Source organism: Cryptomeria japonica, chromosome 10 (assembly GCF_030272615.1).
Source record: "Cryptomeria japonica chromosome 10, Sugi_1.0, whole genome shotgun sequence".
NCBI classification, from domain to species: domain Eukaryota; kingdom Viridiplantae; phylum Streptophyta; class Pinopsida; order Cupressales; family Cupressaceae; genus Cryptomeria; species Cryptomeria japonica.
Genome location: NC_081414.1, coordinates 135359199 through 135370440, shown reverse-complemented (window position 1 = coordinate 135370440; position 11242 = coordinate 135359199).

Sequence of the window (11242 nt, the reverse complement as noted above, 5' to 3'; positions counted from 1 at the left end):
ACTATACCTTATTTACTCCTCTCGGTAAACACTAGGCAGGTTTTTGACATTTTTCGGAAAAACTATGATATCTTCTTTAAAACACTATGAAATTCAATGCCACAAAAAGACAAAATGAAGTTAACTCTATAAATTGCAATCTTGTAGTTATTTTTAATCGATGCTTTCCTCCATTGTTTGATCTGCCATCTTGTTAGAAATATCATCTCTATTATGCTTTGATGGATGTCGCATCCTATTACAAACCTCACATTTTGGCACTGGCAGAAAGGATTTTAGCAAAGGTTGTGGAATATGGATTTTACATCTACCAATTGTCATTCCATCTTGTGCATATGGCTTTTACATGTAGAAGAAATAAATTTGATAAATAGGCCATATGGTGGATGATAAGTGAAGGATGTAAGTACTAAAGGTGTGGCACTAGTGGCTTTGGTAGATGAAGGTGACTAGAGGTTGTGGAAGGAGAAATGGTGGAAGTTGGATTTGTGGTAGAGGTGGGAGTAGATGTTATTTACGCATGAAAATTGTAAGCTAATACTCATAAAATAGCTAGGAATCCAACTTAAGGCATTCAATTTGTTAATAAATTTCTCTACCATTGAGCTACTGCCCCCTTTCTTACCATTCCATTGTTGGCTTCAGTGTAGATTATTTTCAACACCCATTATAAGACACATTATAGGTTCTTGGGGCTCCTAACCTAACCTAGCTTATATAACATTTTGAGCTACTACTCGTGGACTAGTTAGGTTACCAAGATATGACCTTCTATTTGTTTTTGAATGCGATGTATGACTAAGTATTAGAGGATCTTACTAACTTGGGTATCATGCTTTTATGTGTCTCTAACATGACTCCTAGTAACTATATAAGGATCTTACTAGTCCTAGATCTATTTCTTGTCTTTTTTATATGGTTCCTAGTGAGAATATATGAATCTTACTAGTTCTAAATGTCATAACTTTGTGTTTTGCATGCTCCATGTGTGTTACCAATGTTACTCATATTACTCACTTTGTACTTCCCTTTTATCTCAATATTGTAGATTGACAATATAATGAGTCTTGGGAGCTACCACCTTTCCAAACTTGTAGTCATCTTGACTCTTCAATATCTTGGTTTTAGAATATTTGGTTTCTCCATATTTTCCCAAGAGTACATGAGCATAATTTCATATTCTTGCTAAGAGGGGGCTAAATATTGCATCATAAGTCGTATCTCTTTATAAATATACTCTAGGTTTTGTCTCACTTTAGTGGTTGTGCCTTATTTATCCCTAATTGTACTTAGGTTTTAGAATGTTTCCATAAATTTGGTTCATTCCCTTATTCATGATGTTCCTCATAGCTCAATTTTCTAGGACTAGGGTCTTGGGAACCCTTATTCATGGAAATTGGACCTAAAATTTGAAAGATGAATGTTGGATTCGCAAATAGTAGGAATTTTCTCTCCAAATTTGGACTTTTCCAAAAGTTCAATTTGAAAAGGTGCAAGCTGCATATAGATACAAGTCTATTTCTCATTTCAAACCCCTATAAACTCCAACCCACATCTACCAATTTTTCAATCAAGCAATTCAAATCAATTGAGCATAGATCTATAATCAAGGAACAAGGCATTCAAAGATATGACTTTGTTACATCAGTTATGATCAACTACATTATGTTTTTCCATGATGAAAGCATACACTAACATGTTCTAGAAACATTAAAGCATTTCAAAATTGAGATATATTTGTCAATTTTTTATTTACATATATGTTTGGAACATATTAACACAAATTGTAATGTTATGAAGCTTCCTCTGCTAGATACCTCCCTAGAACTGGTTCAAGATGACTCTCACGCACATTTGTAAATGTGCAAGGAAACACAAATATGCCTAAGTCTGAGAGAATAGTATAATTGCGGTATGTAGATGACAATGACAAGCCTTATGTATAGGTCTAAGGAAAAGAATTGTGAGCAACACATCACTTTAAATCACACATTAAAAGAAGACATATAAAGGAATAGCTACACCAACAAAATAGTGAATAAGAAGTAAACAAAGCCAAGTTTCATTGAAAATATAGTAAAGATCTTCTAGGATAGTGTTAAGAGAAGACACAAAGCCTCATGAAGAAGTCATGAGAAGATGATGCACAATAAGAACCAAATACACATGGCAAAGCACAAGTGATAACAAATCTCGCCAAATTAATAATAGTGAGATCATGGGCAAAGATTTGAAATGTAAATCTCAATGACAACCCAACCAAGGAGAAAAAGTTAGGACAAAGCCTATAAAAAAGAGATAGCCACAAAATATTAACAAGTAGTCTATACACAAGTAGTATATACATTGTTTTTTCTATCACTAATGCTATGGTACTCATTGACGTTGATATTGAACCCAAATTACAAGCTTGGGTTGTCCCTTTACTTCCTCTAGGACTGTGTAGGTCTTCATTATCATTGTGATCTTTGACTGTAAATGAAAATTTGTGTTTTGTAATCCTAAAGACTGTTTACACATATAATGAACTTCTTGTATTCCTCTCATGAGGACCTCTATCTTGGCTATTCTATTTAATACTTCATGAATGTGTACTTTGTGATAGTTAAAATAACTGAGACTCCCATCTGAAACTATTTTAAATGTGATCTAGCATGGTGATGATGTGATTGTTTTATTTGAAGTTAATGATGAATGACAATCATTTTCATTGATAAGACTATTGTGATAACATGCACTTCATTTTTGTTGGTTTTTCATAGGCATGTCCTCTTTTGTTTCTTGTCGTTTTGTTGTTTAAGTTCTGCTTGTAAAGGGTTTCGGGGCCCCTTCAAAACCTGCTTTTACCTTAATCAAAAACATGCACTTCATTTCACTATAAAATCTGACTTGGACTATCATTTACTCCTTTTAATTCTTATTCATAGGTATATATCCTTGTGCTTATGACTTTTGTAACTTATAGCTACTTTTTTTTGTCTTCTAGGCCTAGATACATCTTCATGAAACTAATTCTTTGGAAAGATGCATGTTGTGTTTGATCATGACTGTAATAATCAAGTCTCTTTAAATTAGATGCTTTATAGTATGCTCTCAGACTTAGGCATATCTGCTTCCTCTACTAGATACCTCCCTAGAACTGGTAAGCTCATTCTTCGTTGTGTATACGTCCTAGTGCCATCGTAGGGGCAGGGTGGGGGAGAGAGAAAAGAGAAACAGAGGTTGATTTCCCTTTGGGGTGTATAGAATTCATGGTGGCAAAAGGGGAAGACTGAACATTGACAACCGAGGCATGGGAGCAACATTAAAAGACTTATGATGACCTAGGAACAACAAAGCACGGGTAGTTGTGAAATGCAATGGATAGCTCAAGCAATGGGTGGGATGCAAGCAATTCCTCATATATGCAAATCAATGAATGAAGGTGAAGATTCAACTACCTCGAATGGTGAAGATTATACCCAAGCAATTACATAAATTATGCAAATATGCAAATCCAAAGATTCAATGAATGAAGGTGAAGATTCAAAAATTCCTCATACTATGCAGATCCGAAATGAAGGTGAAGATTCTACCTTGAATGGTGAGTGTGTCATTTGATCTTTCCAGGGGTTGAGCTTGACGCGGAAGCCTGCGCGGGATTGCAAATGTCACAAATGACTTGCCCTCTTCTTTTTGTTTTAAGTATAATGCCCGTTGTCGTCGCACGTGGTACTTTTTTGAAAAAAAAAAACAAATTTCATTGCTAATGTCTTCTCTGTCGAAACCAAATATGAAATTATCGTCGAAATTTCGACGAATTCATGCATTTCTTTAAAAAAATCAAATTTGGTCACAATATACCTTCTCCGTTGGAATTATAGACCAAATGTTTTAGTGTTAGTTGTGATCAACAAGTGCAACAACAAAAAATCACTCAGAAGAGGCCAACAATATAAGTTACTATTCAAAATCCCTGTGATCAAGGCATTCTAAAGAAGCAAAAGGTTATGACAACAATGATGAGTACAATTCCAACTCCATCAAGTTTCACCATGAAGGTATTATTTCTATCTTCATAACAAGCCCCTCAAACAAGTCCAGTAACCCCAGTTGTAAGTGAGAGGGATAGGATTAGGAATGAGTTTTTTAGCTTTTGCTAAACCTCATAATGAAATAGTTAGAGCCACAGACATAGGTGGAGGTGCCTACATCATTGAAAGTGTTATTTTACCATTCAAACATTCAATTGTGTCAACAACCCCATATTTTGATTTCAATACTTTTGTTGATCAATTTAGAGGGAGAGCAGATAAAAAAATAAAATAGGAAGCTAATGATGAAGGTTGTAGGTACTACAATTGTAGAGGAACAACATGCAATGAACAAGGTATTTCCAATATATGACCTAAATAAAGAAATGATGGAATACATGGTTGTTGTGCCCCCAATTCCAAATCAAAATAAACTAGAGAATCAGATTGATCCCTCTCAATTTCACGTTAGCACCGTCCAAATGCATTTTTCCGAAGTTAAAAACCTGGACAAAATTAATGTGTCAAGAAAGAGCAACAAAGTGGTGTACACACCTGCTTCCCAACGACTCTCCCACCTCCTGCATTTCGAATGTGCATGTTGTTGCATTGATCGGCAATGGCTATTTGCTCCCCTCTACGTTGGGTCGTGACTCTTCTACCCGGGCTGGGGTTGTGGCTGCTGCTCCACGCTCCTATTCAGAGCTGGTGCCTCGATCTACTATTGGTTGGGTCACTGGAGGTTCCCACGATGATTTTTCCCCACTCGTGGCTGCTACTTTCGGTGTTGGTGTTGTGGCAGCTCAGTCTGCTACATTGGGTGATTTTGTTGTTGTAGAAGGTCTTCCTACGGTTTTGGGTACTAATGTTGTGGGTTTGGATGCCAAGATCCCTGTTGGTGGTTTTGTTCCTCCCAAACTTGGTGTCTCTGATCAAGTTCTAGATTTGGATACCTTGGTGACTGTTGCTGGTGCTAGTGACGACCTTCCTCCGGGTGAGACTACTATGCCCAGACCCTTTGCTGGGATGCGTAGCTTTGCCCGTGTGGCTAAATCTGTTGCCCAACCTTCTGGGGAGGTTCATCCTCTTCCTTGTGCCAAGACCTCTCCTATTGTGGTTTGTGGTCGTGAGGTTATGGAGAATGTTGACTTCTATCAACACAGTGCTCTGGTCTGCAAATTTATTGGGTTTTGGCCTTCCCTCCTGAACCTTCATCGCTGGATGAGTGATTCCTGGAAGCCCCTTATTTCTTATGGCATTGAGCTTTTCCCTTGTGCTAAGGGGTTTTTTGTTGCTTCCTTTGCCTCTACTCATGATCGTGATTTGATTTTGGGTAAGCTATGGTCTTGGGAGGATCACTCTCTCTCCCTTAAGCCCTGGACTCCTTCCTTCAACCCCCTTACGAAATCTCTTTCTATTCGTCCGGTTTGGGTCCGCCTCCCCAATCTCCCCCTCCATTTTTGGGAACCTTCTTGTTTTGAGGCCATCGGTAACTCCATTGCAACTTCTTGAAGGTTGATGATGCCACATTCTCCATGGGTCATTCTACCTTTGATCGCCTATTAATTGATGTTGACATATCACTGGCCCTCCCTAGGGATGTGGTTCTTATGGTTGGGGATAGGCCTTGGACTCAACCGTTGGATTATGAGGGCCTCCCATTTCGTTGTCGAAGGTGTTTCTCAACGGGTCACCTTGCTTCTGATTGTTCTCTCTCTCGCTGCAAAGGTGTTGCTACTTTGTGGAAGGATGCTACGGATGACCACTTGACGATTAATGCTTCAGATTTTGTTTCGGTTGATTCATCTCAAGATGAGGTGCCCCTTATAGTTGATGAAGCACTGGTTGATGTTACTATTGTTGCAGCCCCTTCTGCTCCTCCTCCTATTGCTCTTGCTTCTCACTTTCATTCTGCTCTTGACATTTCTTCTCTTCTTGCTGCTCCGCTGCAAGAACTCATTGCCGCTCTGCAACAACAGTCTGGCAGTGACTCTGCAGGGTATTCCCCGCTTGTTTCTTCTTCGAAAGTTCCTACTGATAGTGTTGCCTGGGTAGTTGTTTTCGTAGGCAGAAAGGAAAATCTAACCACCTTTCCCAAGCCCTCCTTTCTCAAGATTCGGGGTTTTCTCCCCCCTCTTGATTTGGATTGGGTGTTGATGGTTTGACAGGTTGGTTTGGTCGGTCCGACTTTGTCCTTTTGGGGTTTGCACCCCTACTTGGTCTTTAAAATTGGATAGCCTTTGGCTTTGTAAAGGGTCAGCGCCCTTCTTAACGTTGCTTTGTTTCAAAAACAATTAGCATAGTTAACGCTAATTGTTGAGGGATTGAGGTCTCTTTGTTAAGGGCCAGCGCCCTAGTTAACGTTGTTTTTTTAATCAAAAACAAAGTGGTGTACATATCATTGCTCAAGAGAGAGAGAGAGAGAGAAGCTGGAGAGACAAATACCAAAGTTATAGGAAGACCTAGAAAATGAGAAAGAAAAGAGGAAAGCTATGGATAAGAAAAGCAGTGAATTAAAAAAAAGGATAAAAAAATCTGCCTCTACATATACAAGTACAAAGAGCGAATAGATAGAGGTGGAACTGAATGAACTGAAGAAAAGCTTAGCTGAAAGCATAAAAAAAAATGATAATGGAAGAGCCTCTTCAATACAATTATACAAAAACCTGGAGAATGTTGTTGCCTCAACAAAAAAATTACAAAACCAATTGGACCATGAGAAGGAAAGAGCAAATCAGTGGGAAGAAAAAATGGAGGAAGAAAGAAAAAAACAATGAAAGACTGACACAAGAGTTGCAGAAGGCATACAATGAAATTAAATCTTCCAAAGAGAGATTGACTGGATCTTGGAAAATTATAAAATTTAATTGCTCGTTAAGGGTGTAAAAAGGTTTCTTTGATACTTTAAGTTCAAAGGTAAGAAGGTAAAAAAAAAATCTTTTTGTTAAAACTCTTGTCTTAAAATTACATTTTAACTATCTCAAATAAAAATAGTTTAAACTTTAATTATCTTCCCCCCTCCCTCCCACCAAGTTGTTTTAAATTCATAGTAAGTTATGGGTACCTAGCATCATAGTCCCCCACCATGATGCTAATAATAATTAATCATTTTAATCCCCATTATAAACTTCTAGCGACAATCCTAATGGTTTGTGCATTGAATCTCATCCATAGGATGAATTCAATCTCCAATGTTGGATCTTACGGTTCTAAAAGAACCCTAAAAACACAAAGAAGTAAAAATAGAAAACAGATCTAACCTTCTCACAACCCTAATGGGTTTTGCATTAAATCTCATCTAGAGGATGAATTCAATCCCCACACTTGGAACTTAGGGTTCCAAAAGATCCCTAAAAACACAAATAAGTAAAAATAGAAAATAGATCTAACCTTCTTCTCATTGTTTTTTTAGCATTTCCCTCTTCTAAAACACCATGGTGGGGAAAGTTTGATCATTCTAGCGAAAAAATTAGTGGCGAATAGTTTGTATCAACCATTTCAAAATTGGTGAATAAGTTGGAACAAATAGGGTGGCCGGATCGCCCCGACTTTATCAATTTTTGGTCAAATGCATTTGAATTTACCTTCATTTTTATTAATTGTTTGTAAAGATTTAAATACTTTGCCAATAGAGTCTATGTTTTTACAACGGTCTATTTGATATTTTAGCTTGCGATTTTAGAAGTGTGCTTTAATTCACTACCATATTCGCCAATAGCCATCAATAGTTCAATTTGCATGAGGACCCAATTCGCTCGAAAATTTCGAAAGCATGTCTTAATTCTCTGCAATATTCACCAATATCATTAATCGTTCAATGTTGTGGGAGGATTGATTTCGCCAATTCTATTATAAGTCCATCCCAATCAACAATCCATAATCACCTAGCATATTACAACGTATATGTTTTGTCGAGGTTTGATTTGCCCTACATTTTCATAAGATGTGTTAGAATTAAGTGGGATTCACCAAATATTTCTATATCATTTAAAATTCCCACGGAATTCGCCAAATATGGATTTGTATAAGATTGTATGAAAGATAAAATTTATTTTTACACAATTTGGTTGGTTCTAATCTCTCAATTCATATCAATAGCCAAGTTACAGACCAAGAACAACCATTGTTGCATTGTTGACTACTAGTGCTACTCACTGAGAATCTACAGGTAAGTTATCATTTTTTTGAAGTGTTATAATATTATTCATCTCAATCTGTTTGCAATTTTTAGTTCATTTTTATTGAGTAGGGAGACCTCAGACATCTAGATTCTAGGCCCTAGGGGCAATTAATCTAGATAGGTTTTTGCATATTTTATTTCATTGGAGATGTCAAACAGGAAGAAGGGTAAGATTCCTGAATTTGGTGAAGGCCAAGAGAGACCAACAAAACACAGAACCTTAATTTTGTACTTTGGAAATGTTTGTGGTAAAAAAGAAAATCCAAATAAAAAACAGGATGAGAGTGGGAGCTGGCGAGGCAAATTGATTGGGTGTCAAAGTATCTGTTCATTGAACCAATGGAGAATCCAAAGAAAGGTGACCCTCTAATAGAATGCAGGTGTAAGATTTGTAGTTGGAAATATAAAAAAGGAGAAGAGGTTGCAGCTAAAGCTTGACACCATAGAAAAGCATATCATAAGAGTTTATGAAAAACAAATCATAGATGGAATTGAAAAATCAGTGATAAGATGGAAAACAAAGGAGCAATGTCAGCATGTTAAGTGTGCCTTAGAATATGATGTGCATTTGAAAAGAAAAGAAAAGCTTGCTAAATGTGGAGGTTCTCTTGAAGCTATTTTTAGAAAAGCAATGACAGTAGCACAATTGGGAAAAACTATTCAGTGAATTGTTGTTTTTTATATTTTGACTAGAGGGCGTCCTATGGTAGACTACCTAGAAATTAGTACTTTATTATACTTTTTGGGGCATTCCTAACTTTCCTAACAATCATTGGTCGATAAACAATGGATGCGAACCGGCAAGTTGTCTTGTTGAGGTTGAAAAACAAGATATAAAGGAAAAAATAAGAGAGTCAAACTTTATTGCATTGTCTTTAAACAAATTTACGACAATAGATAATATGTCTTGGGTATGTATGCATGTTTATACTATATAGAATCATGTACGCTAACCTCATCTACTATGTGTTTCTAAATTGAAGGAGAGTGCAACAACAAAAACTCTATTTGAACTAATTAAGAATTCTTTAATTGAATATGGAGGTATGAATGACTTGACAATTACAAAAAAGTTGGTATGTGTAAGAGTGGATGGAGCTTCAGTAATGCAAGGTCATAAGAATGGTATTTTCATAAAGCTACAAACATCTTGTTCACCCTACATAACTGCCATTCACTACATGGCCCACATAATGAATCTAGCTTTTAAAATTGTGAGCAAGTATCTTATAGTAACAAATGTTGAAGATTTAGTCAAAGAGCTCTACTCATACTTCTGTCGAAGTCCCAAATGGTTTTTGGAATTTCAATTTTTTGTCAATGGAATAATTGACGAGAACAAGATTCTTAAGGATGTGGATACCAGATGGATCTCCTTGCATGGTCCAACACATCGAGTTTATTCAAATTATTGATCCTTGATTGGAGCACACAATACACAAAGCTCCTGACCTACTTCGTATAGAGACAATCTTAACTTTAGCAGGTCTTCTCCGCATGCTACAGGAAATGAACCTTCTTGTGAAAAAAACTCAAGAAAGGGCTATGTATATTGAACAATATACTAAGCTACGTAAAATGACATACGCGACACTTGATAATTTCTATCAACCACAACAAATATTTGTAAATGAAAAATTTGCTAGCTGGCAGACAGTGACAGATTTGAAGAATCCTAACATTTTTTTTTAGTTTAATGCAAACGAGGAGTTATGTGTTTGTGTACGTGGATTTGAGATACCAATGCACTACTTGGCCACAATCATGGAACCAAGAAAGTTCCCTAAGAAGCAAGAAGTGTCACAAGGGAAGATTTTAGCAAGATTGTTGAGTCTATAACTACTAGTCTGAAGAAAATCGCCTCTTCTGTTTCCTCAAAAATTTGAAAATAATTCCCTCGTGATGACTTACTTGAAGCCATGTCTATTGTGTTTCCTTAATATTGGGAACTCAACAATTTAGTTGATTATCGTTAGAGGCTAATGACTTTCAATGGAAAATCTACAGATAGAATTTTAAATGAAACTATTATTAGGGAGCAATCAACCCTTTTTGCAATAACTATGAGGCATCATTTGTAACATTTGAAAAAAATGGAGAAACCCTTCGAAGAGGGATCGATAACAAAGGTTTGGACAAACCTAGGTCAGAGCGAACTTTTACTTGATTCAATATCAGAATTTTTCAAACTTGTCGATTTATGTCAAAACATGATATTGGGTTCGGTGGAGGATGAGAGAGTTTCCAGTGTTTTGGGGTTCTTAAAATCAAAGATAAAGAACAAACTAGACAAGAATTTGGAAAATCACTTGCGGTTGTATACATCTAGGTATGATGTTCGAAGTTTTCTTTATGAAAGGGCACTGAGAATCTGGAAGTCCAAATGTAAAAGAAGAGGGTTGGGCAACACTTCAAACCAAAGTGGGACACTTGATAGTGACACAATGAATGTCAGTGACACATGTGCTAGTAGTTTTGAGACGCAGTTAAGCGGAGGTATGCAAAGTGAAGAAAACACAGACATGGATCAATGAAGCTCTTGATTTGATGATCAGGATGATGAGATGAATTGGTAAATTTAAGAGATTTAGCACTAGCAGTTACTAGGTATTTATTAAACTTTTACTACATGATGTATTTCATCATTCATATTACAAAATCCTTAATGTGGTTGATGATATTTTATGTTTTTGTCATTTAATATTGATATGCAATTGCATTTTTCAAATTTCTATTTACAAGTTAATAAATTAACATACTACTATTTTTTAGTGTTCAAGATTAAGTTTGCATTAGTAATTATTTATTTGATTCAAGATTCAAGAATCAAAAAGTGTTTCATTAGTAATTACACCATGGAGACATTAATAGTAATTGCACATTCATAAAACAAAGTTAATTCAAGCCATGACAAATTACAATATGCTTGAAATTACAAACAAAGTCAAGCAGAAAACTTGAAAGTATTTGGGAATACAAACTATACAATACATATTATGAAATCATTGTATCAGCTTCTGTAGCATGCTCCACTTTCCATTTGATGGAA